A 12469-nucleotide genomic window follows, 5' to 3' on the forward strand; every position below is an offset into this window, starting at 1 on the left:
GAAAACCAGGCAGCGCCTGTCCTGCATATGATGTGGACCCTGAAAACCTGCATCTGCTTTGAGACCCTTGGTACACAACAGCAGTCAGCAAAAAGTGCAGAAAATTCCCCCCGAAGATGTAAGCTTAAGTGATGTGCAAGACCTTGCAGGTCCAGCAAAAGACTGTTTACAGGGAATGGGTGTTGTTGAAAGGTAGAGATGTCTCCACTGAACCGAGAGCCAGAGCGCAGCCCAGCACACAGCTGTGTGCAGGGAAGTGGTGCTTGTTCCACTGCCTCTTCAGATTCAAAATGTAGATGCTTTCACATCCTCAAAGATACATATGCAGTCAAGGAGGTTAGAAGACTTACTAATGAGTAAAAATACCCTCATTAAAAAAAAAAAAAAAAAGTTATAAACAAAAAACCCTTTCAGGGTAAAAAATAGCACTATCTTAACTATGGATATAAATTTAACATAATTTTGTTAAACTGGTGTAAATGTCCATGTAGATAGTCTTACTGCTGATGTCAACATTTCAGCTTTAACTCACTTAACTCACTTATGAGCTAAACTAGGTTTAAACTAGAAATGTCCTCACTTTGTTTTGTATCTATTTAAATCAGGAAATTGGGAATTACATCAGTAAATTTTAACTGTTTTAAAAGAGGCATTATTTTAACACCATCACTTTGCTTTTTAGCCACCTGCTTTCAGGAAGGGATTAAGCTGACATTCTGTTGCTGAAAAAGCTAATAGATGATCTTACTCAGGCTAACAAAGAGATAAAAACATACTGCACTTGTTTTGCAACAGTCTTTTAAGGATCCTGAAGCACTGACTGGGTAGGAAAAGCAGAATTTCCTCCATGTTACAGAAAAGAAAATAAATGCTGTTTCATTTTACTTAAACTGCATCGGCAATACATTTGTTATGGGAAAAAGCACTAGGGTTGTTTGGGTTTTTTTTTTTTCTTCCAAAGGCAGTTACATTTTGCTGAACTCCCCATGCAAGTGCATGTTCTTTGCCATTCCTGATCCAGACAGCCATCTCCTCAATGCTGTTAAGAAGAAGCCATCATCCTGCCTTCTTTCTTTATCAATGAGATTTTTGGGGACTACATGCTTTCTGAAAGCAAACCGAAAGTCCCCAGTGACCTTAAGAAGATGTCTGTATTACTGTTCCTCATGTTTTATATGCAAGAGCAGAAAAGGTCTGTGGTGTCTTCATCTTGTCCTCGTGACATTGGCTGGGTGATCCTGCCTCTTTGCGTTTGTACTTTGTGTGGTACTTTGGAACTAAATTTTCAGTTTCAATTTGTAGCCACGGCAGGCTGTCACTGTGCAAAACCATCCTATTATTGCAAGTAGAGGTATATTTTAAATAATGGAGAAGTAAAATATCTCTGAGACCAGGCAGAGCTGGTTTAAGTTCGGTCTAGAGTTCACTTGGATTCTGCTTTTCAGCTGCAGTTGATTTTCCCTGTTCAAGCAAGGCAAAAAGTCTGTGTGTCTCCAATATTAATTCTGAGTTAATCACTTCCAAGTAAAAAACCTCTCCCTGGCCACAAGCACTGACTTACCTGGGTTTGCCAGTGAAATAGTCATAAATGAGTCCCACTATGTGTGTGAGACACAATGGATATCTGCGTTTGGTGAGAGACTTATTAACTTTACTCCTGGGTAAGCTGTTACCTGCTCTCTTGAAGACAAAATGTTATCAAATCTGTTATAAGACTCCCTAAAATGTGTTTTGTCAGTGTTTTTCAAAACTCTTCAGATTGAGGGCAAACTCACACATAGAGAGGTTAAATTGATCAGTCAAAAACCTCCAGAAAGTGAATAGCAGCTCTGCTGCATTTTAGAGTTGAATCGCCTCAGTAAAGGATCCAGCACTCTGACCAGGGCTTGCTTAGGGATTGGCACAGGCAGCAGCAATTACCTAGGGAAGAAGAGAGATTTTCCTTTGGTGACAACAAGTATGAAGATTAGCTGACCACGTGTGTAATGCTTATATGTAGAATTTGGTAAAGAATTACAAATAAAGCATTTATTTATAACCTGTCTGAATCCTGTCTACTTTGACCCGTCACTGCCTGTACAAGTAGAAGAGTTGTGTGACTGTGGTGAAGTGATATGAGGAAATGATCAGGCTGAAAATAATCTCAGGAGTGAAAACCCCAGGAGAGGTTGTTTATTCAGGCAGGTCAGTTCCCCAGTTTGGGAGCTAACCATGACCCAAAAGGTAACGAGCCATCCGCAGCTTTAAAGGAGACAACACAAAGATCATGCACTTGCAGTGTTACAGAAAAAGCTAATTTTAGTGGAAAGTGAATTGAAAAAAGTAACCTTGTGCACAAAAGCTATCCACTTACTTCAGCTGTATTTGTCTAATTAAAAAAAAAAAAAAAAAAAAAAATTGTATCTCCTTAAAAGCCCTGCTGCATTTTTATCAGTGTATCATCACCCCTACTGCTGATGAAGCTGTTAGCACTGTATAAAGGTGCTAATTTAAAAAAAAATAGAGAGCCTAAGCATAATTGAGGACTGCCTTTTCCTGTTTCAGAAAGGTGCAAGAATATGAGTATTTTTATAGCCCTGTGTAGGCTCTGAAATAAACTCCTTACTGAGACAGTTGTATCTGCAGCTGGCTCTATGCAAGAACAATGTCCTAATTAGGTGCCTTTAAAAAGTGAAGAGCTGTAGTCAAAGACTGATTTTTCAGAACACTAATCCATACATAATAATTACCTCACTATAAAAATGGACTATTTTTTACTGCTAGGTACTTAAGCCAGCTTAGCACTATGTGCTGTTATGCATGATTGAACTCATCCTGTTTACTTCATAGTGGAACTGCAAAGCCTTGCTTCTGGAGGTTTTTAGAAGGAGAGAGTCTAATATGTATCCATTTGTTTCACCTATGAACGTGAGTGTTTTTAAGGGAAGACACTTGCTATATGGAACAATTCAAACAGCCGCTAGCAATTATGGGAACTGATTTTGTGAACAGAATGAGCACAATAATTTCTCCATATACAGCTCGATGTACAGCACTTCACCTGGGAGGTCTAAATTCACAACTGAAACTTACAGCTGTCTGTTTTTCAGAAAGTTGCTTTCTGTATATTTTTTTGTAAGATGAGTTTATGATTTATCCCTATGCAGGAATCAGTAATAAAACAGAGAAGAGGAATTCTAAATGTTCTTATGTTTTAGAAACAGCCAGTGCATTTCCTCAGATAATTTCAGTGTTATTTTATGATTTTCTTTATTGTCTCTAGTTGTCAAAAAGGCAGCTTTCTAAAGTGCTACCATTGTCCAAAGCCTAAACATAATAATGACAGCACTAATAAATGATATTAAGGTGGAATTTAAGCACAGTCTGAGCTAGTGTTTTAATTATGTGGTGGGTTCTCTGACCGAGAGCATAATTCTTCCCAGGTATGCTGACACACTGATCTGAGGTGCAGCACTGTGAAATGAACTGAGAAAAATATACAGTTTAATTAAAAAAAAAAAAAAAAAAAAAAAAAAAAAAGAGAGAGAGAGAGAAGAAGAAAGGGGAATTCACTGAGGTGGGCCTTAGCATGACTCCAAGCCAGTTGTGTTGGTCCACATGGAAGACCACCATACTGAAGTACAGGGCTAGGAATAGCTGAAGCTAGGGGGGAAGAAACCCTGTTCACTGCAATTGCTGCTGAAGCACCCAAATTGTGGAAGGATGTTGGTGGAGACTATTTTTTTCCTACAGCACACTGCAAGGTCAGAAATCATAGTGGAATCTGATCCCATAAGTCAAATATAAATATCACCTTTCAGTTAGTTTGCCTGGCTTTTGTCCACTGCTGACTTATATTTTCTGCCAACTTTTTCTGAAAGATGATACACAGAATACTTGACTGCAGAGCCTGCATGTGTGTGTGTGTGTGTATAAATATAAACTATTTGTTCCTGGAAAAACATGTCTTAATATAAATGGTGTTGAGTTTGCACTACTGTTTAGAAAGTTAGGAAATTTGGATGAAGGCTTCTTGGAAATTATTAAGTTTGGTTATTGCAATGACTGTTACAATAAAAATGTTAATTCCATGTTGACAAAGACACTGTTGAAATATCCAGCTAATATTCCAATTATGACAGAATAACAGAAAACACTGCTGTAATTAAAAGCAACATGAAAATCCCATTATCTTCAAGACTGCTGAGAGCTCAGTAAGTTTTAATAAAGAGAAACTTGCCTTAAAAACCTTTTTTCTTTCAAGTATTTAAATCTGTAGGATATTATAGCCTCAAGGAATCAAGGAGGTGTCAGCTGCATGATTTGGCCCAGATTGGTGTACCCACACCCAGGAAGAGATGATGGAATTACCGAGAGTGCAGAAGCATCTCCTGAGAGCACATCCAGCTGGTACTGGAAGACATGAGCTTGTGCCAAGTGGACAGTCACCTCCAGCTGTGTCATACAATAAAAAAAGGTGAAGAAGATAATAAAATTAAAGTGAACTTCTCAGAGTTGTCTTCATTGAAGGTAAATGTTATTTTTTAAGAACTGTCACGTATAATATGCAAGCAGTTTCCTGTCTGAGTGCTTGGTACATATGAGCATTTTGATCTTCAAAGTGTAAAGGATTTTACAAATATTTTGCAAATATTAATTCTCTACACAACCCCATAGGAAAACACTTTTATTTTCACTGTTAGGAACCAGGAAGAAAAAAAACAACAAAAACTACAGTGGAAATAAACCAGTAAAAGTCTACAAGAAAATCCATTATATTTAGGCTTTCCAGTCATCTTCCAAATAGGTAAACAGTTTAAATGATAACCTATTTCCCTTTCCTGGTGTTTGTTTGCAGTTTGATGTTCTGCTTTAGCTGATGTAATTGAAAGCTGCCATTGCAAATTGCAATCCTGCTCTACTTCTTCCCTCCTCCCTCTTCCACCAGGACCAACGGGTGCTTTTGTGATATCAAAGCCAGAGACTGAGCAGTCACAGGTGTGCAAGGTGACCAGACAAAAAACCCTAACATGCTCTCCCCCAAAATAAATATTTTTCCATTGCATCAGCTCACTGCATCTGTGTCTAAACACTTGCTGGGTCTGAGGCAAGGCAGGAGAGAAGAAAGCAGGAGCTGAGAAGGGGAGCGGCATCTCTTTCGCTACAGTCACACAGAATTTGTTTCAGTGCTGCACTGTCTGTAATAAGACTAATTAGTTCTTGATCTAACCTGCTTTTTCCAAGCTTCAGACATATTTTTTTTAATTATAATGTGCAAGTCAGCAGTTTGCTTAAAGCATTGGTTTGCACACGAGTCTGCCTATTCCAGACAAAAAAGATAATATGTTCAATTTGGTTCTGAGCTGAGGTTAATGTGCCAACTCAGGAGGGGTGCTCTGCTGCCCATTGCAAACCCAGATCAGTTTTTTGGGCCATGGATTTGAGCATTGCCTCAATCACCATGATGCAAAGTTTGATGTTAGAGCACAGGTTATCTGTGCACGTACCTGTGGACTTTAGGGAGCTTGAATCATCCAGGCCTTGCCTGGGTGGACTCTTTCAGAAACTGATACAAAGACATGTTCAACACAGCAAGGGGTGTTGCGGTCTGTGGAGCACTTTTATTTGTCAGGTGGCAAGTTATTTCCAGTGCAGAGCAGACCATTACTGCTTGGTAGGAGCTGGTGAACTAAGGGCACCTGTAAGTCCTTCCTGTGCTTTATCAACTGCTAAACTGAGACTAAGCGAAGTAAGCTCCCATTTAAATACCAGTGCTTCTCTGTTACTATGTATTGCTTCCTGCAGACCAGGAAAAATCTTCCAGTACTATTTCAGGTATCCTCCTATTTGCAAAAGAATGAAAAAAAAAAAAAAAAAGGATATTTGCAATTATAAGTGCTTAGATGACATCCTTCTATTATTACTACCTATAACTCTGCTAAAGTCCTGCCTAGTTTTAAAATGGGGCTGCATATGGTGAATATACGTAACGTACCTGTGTGGTGTGACCTCAAAGCCAAAGATCAGTTAAGCTCTGTGTATACCGAAGAACTTGAGACATATGACAAATATTCATTATTGCTTTTTCACCCTGAATTTTGAAAACAAACACTGGATGTTTTTCTTTTCTTTTTTTTTTTTTTTTCCTTCTTTTATTTCTTCACTTGTTTTTCCAAGCTGCCTCATGGATTATACAATTGATGCATTTTAAAGTGTGTCAAGAGCTTGACAGTTTGTAGCACTTTTTCCTGAAATGCTGCCAGCCCTAAAAACTTCACTTTTTGATCTAACCTGGAGGTTGACAGGAAAAAAAATATGATGTCTTCTCCCCAAAAAAATTCTGTAATTTCCTTCCTGTTTATCAACAACTTCATTCTTGAAGCATTTTGTCTGGTTGCTTTTCCTTTGACACTAGGGCCACCAAAAAATGGAGTCTGTCTTGGAGTCTTTCACCTTGTTTTACTTATGAAATTAAAAAGTTTTTTATCTGAGGTTGTACCTCAACTCATCTGAAACAGATGCAGTCAGACTTCAAATTGCTGCTCTTTGTGCAATTTGGTTGTCTCCATTTAAAGGAGATAAAGAACTTTATCATCAGCTCTGCCATTCACTCCGTGTATCCAGGCAATTATGAAATGCTGAACACACCATTGCTGGCTATTAATGCACTTGGGGAGTTGACACCAGAAATGTGTGTAACCTGATACCAAATGGTTGCTGGCAGAGCAGCAGATGGGCACATACTGGCCAGGTCAGAGTTCAGATTCGAAATCAGAATGCAGCTCCTACCCTGAAAGTAGATGAATTCACCCAAAGAAGGGGGAGAATTGGGAGTGCCTTTAGGGTGGAGCAGAGTGAAGGATTACAGGAAGTGGATTACTACATTTGCCACCGCCCACACTAAGCTCAGTGACCCAGAGGCACATCTCCAGTCCTACTATTCCGCAATAAGTAGGCATGTATGCAAAACATATTAAGGAGGCTAACTTAGATTCCTATTCTGAACTTCTCTTTGAAGGAGACTCTTTCTTTCTGTTCCCACTGCTTCCCACAGTGGGAGCCTAAAGAAATTGCAGCAACATGCCACCAGGTTTAAAATGACCTATTTTCTGAATGATGCTAAACTAAGAAAATAACAACACCAAGCTGCTCGTTTCTATTACTCAATAGCTGATAATTTCTTTAAGTAGACCAAAGCTTCACTTCAGAGAAAATCCTAACTGAATTAGTGTTTTCTTTAACAGAATAAATTGAGTATCAGAAGCTGCTGCTTCTGTTTTCAATCTATAAAGCCACTGACTTAGTTGTCTTGAGTCTATCCCATCTCTAAACATGAGACTTTAATCTATGAATACATTTGAAAAACTTGCAGTGAATAATTATATGCATATTCATTCATTTTTCTTTGAAAAAAGGAAATGTTCCCAAAATTTTCAGCTGTAATTTTCTAAAATACTGTTAATAAAACTGCTACATCCAAGATGCTTAAAAGGAATTTGCACATATTTTGAGGTACCTTAAGACATGCCAATGCTCTGAGGCTGTGCCACAAGAATCTTTGGAACATCAGCACACAAATACACAAGATTTTAGGCATCATCCGCATGAATAGGGAAGCTTTGATTCCTTTTAAATGCAAAATGACAAAATTGAGTTGTCTTGTGATGCAATGAGTTGCTACAACTGCACTGTATGGTGTGAAATAGCTAACGGGAGTGTTTTGTTGTGACTGAAGTTGTCAGAAACACAACATATAGCACACAGGCATGAAAAGCCTTTCTGTTAAAATCAACAGTGTTAATTTGTCAGAGGAAGAAGGGAAAGCAGAGGAGGCTCCAGGGTTCCAAATTTGAGCCTCAGCTCCAACTCATGTCAAGTGCAAGCCAGTTCATGCAGGTGAAAGTGGTACCATGTCAAAAGCAGGGGGATGTCCACAAATCCTCACATACCTGTACTGCAGCAAATATGTATGTCTTAATCACCACGAAACAGATGTACCACCCACAGTGAATAAGACCTTCCCTGTCTTTTTGCATTTTTTTTTTTAGAAACAGAGGCAAAAAATATGTTATTTTTTTTGCATGCAATTTTCTGCCAGCTGTCAGAGTCACATGTCACAGTGTCATCTGAGCATTCAAAATTATAAAGGTACCATCACTATTTTTTTTTCTTTCTGTTCTGCTCAGGGTATTTTTTTTTCTGTTTGTTTGGTTGGTTGTGTTTTTCTCAGCTTGCTCAGCAGCTCAGTTTTTCCCTTCTCATTTCCTCTTTGATTCTCCTCTGCTTGTTCCTCTTGCAGTAAATTTTTACTTTATTTGAAGCAACATCAGACCTATTACAGAGCCTCAGGGATTGCTTGCATTAATCGTAGGATTGCTTCACACCACTTTGGAGAAGTTGAGGGGTAGTTTCTCACCATGTCTTTGTTTATACTTGTCATGCATTATCTCTATTTATTGTCTTGTCTAGCACGTGGATAATCCCAGGGGGACAGAGCACAAGGGTTAGGAGCTGACTCTTTATTATGTTTTTGGACAGAACAGAAGAGTCCTACAATTCTTATGCATTATTTAATGTATTTTGTTTATTGAATAACTGTCCCAAACGGGGCAAGACAGCAGACGAGACTTATATGCACAGATCAAGATTTATTGCATACAGCACTGGAGTCTTAACTCCTTAAAGCAGAAGGCAAAAGCACAGTCCAATTGTAGGGAAACTGAGAGACTGGAACAGGAGACAAGGTTAAAATGCAAAGGTATCTTAACAATAAAATTTACTACTTATACTTAGATCAAACAAAAAAGGTTAACCGTTAAATTGTTGATAGCTTACTTATTAACAAGTTTTACACTAGTCCTAGAACATAATTATCAATTTCAAATTATTCTACCATCTTAAAACTTAATAATGAAAATTACTTAACATGAAGCTTGCTAATAAAGGCAGTAAAGGAGATAATATCTCTCAGCCTTGCTCGGCCACAGCTGGATGTCCAAGTGGATCGTAATTCTCATGAATCAGTCTCTCTGGCAGTTATCCCTGCTAGAGGAGAGAAGGTCAAGCCACCTCCTGGGAAAATGTATGGGAAGTCCTGTGATCAAAGATGGGACCAGGTTTTTATAGAATAAAGTGGATTGACTACTGTCATTTAACCATTAACCATAACCAAAAAATCTCTCATTGGAGAATAAAAGGAAAACAGTGGAAAAAAACACAAAGGCCTTGTTTTCACCAAGCAAACTCTTTTGTGTATTTGCTAATTCTTACTTTATCTCTGTTTCAGGCCTGGTTGTGGCTGGGCTGAGCTCAGTGTTCTTCAACACCGCAGAGCAGCTGGTGTTATGAAGATCAACTTGGCCTCTGTTTGTACCTTTCAAGGTTGTTACCAGCTCAGAGTTTGCTAGACCCTTTCCTTTCCCATGAGAATCTTTCCACTCCAGGCCTGGACCTGTAAAATTGAGAGATAAAAGCAGTTGAATCATAGAATGCAACTGAGGCAGGCATATTGGGAGATGGAGCATCCTACCACAATAACATCATGCAAGTTTGCAGATGTAAAAACAGGAAGGCAGCATCTGTAAGAATGAAATTGACATTTTTTCCAGCTTTTAGCCTTGCAGACGTGATTATTTTAATAGTGATAATGTTCTTGTGTTCATCCACATTCAGTAGAAACTTTGCATGGTATCACATAGTGGAAACCCCAGAGTGTCCTCTGGAGTTGTGCACAATGATGCCCTCACAGAGACATTACACTTATTTATGCTAACCATGGTTTCTAAGAGAGCAATGTTGAGATAGGAGGAGAGAATGAGGCCTGAAACACTGGGCCACACCTTGGTACATTTGATTTGTATCTAATCTCCATTTCATGGATCTAATCTTCATTTCACTTGAGTGTAAACACCTGCATGCAGCTTCAATAAGCAGCAGCATCCAGCCCATCTGTTCAAGAGACAGGATGAATGTGTCTTCTCACTCTGCCTCACAGTACGTGGACACTTTGTGTGAGCAATTAAAAATGCAGAACACATTCATGCAATCTCCAAGTAATTAGTCATAGAAACCTGGGAAAAAAAACTGCAGAGAACATCTTCCAGGCTTGTAGCAAATATCACTTTATTCATGGTTATCCAGAGTGATGATGATGTTAGTACAGGAATTCCAAGGCTACAACCAATTTTGATGCACACAACTATATTGGTGGAAAATGTCCCTTTCTGAACGCGGAAGCTATTTTATGAAGCATGAGGGGTTTTGTTTTGAGTACTGAGGAAATTAAACCTTGCTTAAATGATATGGAAATACTTTCTGGGTTTGCAGTGTATGCATGAAAATCCCCATCTGGTTTCCTAGTGACTGAAGCAGTAAGGAATCATTGTTAGTCTCCCCAGATATTGCTGAATAAGCTTACTCAGAGCACATGAAAACAACTTCCTTTTGTGTTGCTGAAGGTGTGTTGGAAGAGCACTTTCAGATTTTGATGTTATTAGGAATAATTTACAATAAAACTGACACACCTCAGACTGGGAGAGAAATCCTTTTGTCTCCTCTGACCTGATAAATACTCCTCAGCAGCTGCTCAAGGCGGCATCAACACCTATTAAAGGAGGTACCAACAAAACAGGACTTCACATACAACAAAGGTACTTGCTGTGACAGAGCTCTGGTACATGCAGCCTGAAGTGTTGTCACTGCCTTGGACTCCTTCATCTTGGCTAACAGCAGTCATCTCTTTGCCCTACATCCATGGTACAAGGGCTGACCAGATTCAGAAAGAGACTGTGGGAGATCCTGGAATGGCCCAAAATCATGGGAAAGATATCAGCTCTCCTTCACTGGTGGCATACCATGGAAAGAGAGTTCTCTCCAGTATGGAGCCAGTAGACACCCTGATGTACACCTAGGCTTCTGACACTGTTCTCTCCCCTTTCAGGGCAAGGAGGAGGCTCCTGAAGCACAGCTCTCTGGAGGGATGTGGTTGGGCTTGGTCTGGGTAATTGAGGTTCAGCTGAAATATGGTGGCCTGCAGTTGTAAAAACAGAGCAGAAAATCATGGTCAGCACAAATACCTGATTTTTGGTGTGCCCTATCAGCCTGGATGGATCCATTTTGTGTGTGCTGGTTTGCTTTGTAGTTAGCCTGAGGCCTTGGGGTGGAGGGGACGTTGTAAGGTCTATGCTGTCAGGGTTTTCTGTGACAGGGAGTGCTGGCAGCTTTGTGTGTTTGAGAAAGGAAAGGTTAAACCACCATGTGATACAGTTGTAAAAGGAAGAAAGAAACCCCAGCTGGGAGGTTTGTACTGAGATTAACAGCAGCAGCAACTGTGAAACTGCAGCAGTTTTGCAAACAGTGTCCAGATCTCCCCCAGCTCTGGTGTGATATTTCTACTACAGGGTTGTTCTCCCTCATTCACAGGAAAGGCAAAGTGCAGTCCCTGCTCTCAAATCTGCAAAGGTTCATTTATGGCAGAAGAGGTTGCATACAGCTGTGTAGTTCATTTTACAAAAATAAATGACACTTCTGTCCAAAAAAGTGTCAGGCAAGTGTCAAGAGATTGTATCACTTTTTTTGCTTGACTACAAAAGGAGTCAGAAGAGTTTACCCTTCTCTTTCCTGATGTCAAGTGCCCATTCATTGCTCTTCATACTTATTCTTGCTTTGCTACTTGTTTCCCTACCTCTCGAGTTCACAACCTCTCTCACATGCTTTCCTCTTGTGGACAATAACCTCCTTGCCAGTGGAAGAGCTGTTGAACACAGACCGAACTCTGCAGCAAAGAGCTTCCAGTGCTGAGTGTGCAATAATATTGAATCCTACTGCAAACTAGAGGTTAACATAGATACCCAAAAATACAGTGTGTACATATATGTGAAATATTAGAATATTTAAGCAGTCAGAACTGCTTTTACAATCCTGTGATTGCTCCTTACCTAGTCAGAAGGATTTATTGATCCTTAGCATGAAAACTAAAATCTGATAAACCTAGCACTTGCTTTCACTTTAGGAAGATCACAAAGAAGTTTGGTAGCCAGTTGGACAAATGCTGATTGAGCAAGAGCCTGTCTAGAAAAACAAGGGTATTGCAAGCTAAGGGCTTTCCCCTAAGTAGTTTTGCAATATATTTAGTGTTCTCCAGGATGACAAATTTAGTGTATTTACTTCAGTTATTTTGCAATACTTGGGTTTGTTCTGAGTCTTATTTTTAAGCAAGCATGAAGAAACAGAACAAGAAAACATGGAAATGTATTATCAGTATTGGATTAACTTCTTCACTGGTAATCTATAATTTTTCTGGCTGTTATCTTACAGTTGAAGTTTTGGAGTGGTGGTTAAGTTGCATCTCCTGCTTAGGTAAGTTGCCCACATAGAGATCTCACTACATCTGTTCAGGGGTGAGCTACCGAGTCAAGGTCTGAGTGGTTTCATGAGGCACACAATGAAGAAAAAGAAGAAATTCTCTAAGGGCAGAACAAGAAAGACCAGC

Source organism: Apus apus, chromosome 1, assembly GCF_020740795.1.
Source record: "Apus apus isolate bApuApu2 chromosome 1, bApuApu2.pri.cur, whole genome shotgun sequence".
Taxonomy (NCBI): domain Eukaryota; kingdom Metazoa; phylum Chordata; class Aves; order Apodiformes; family Apodidae; genus Apus; species Apus apus.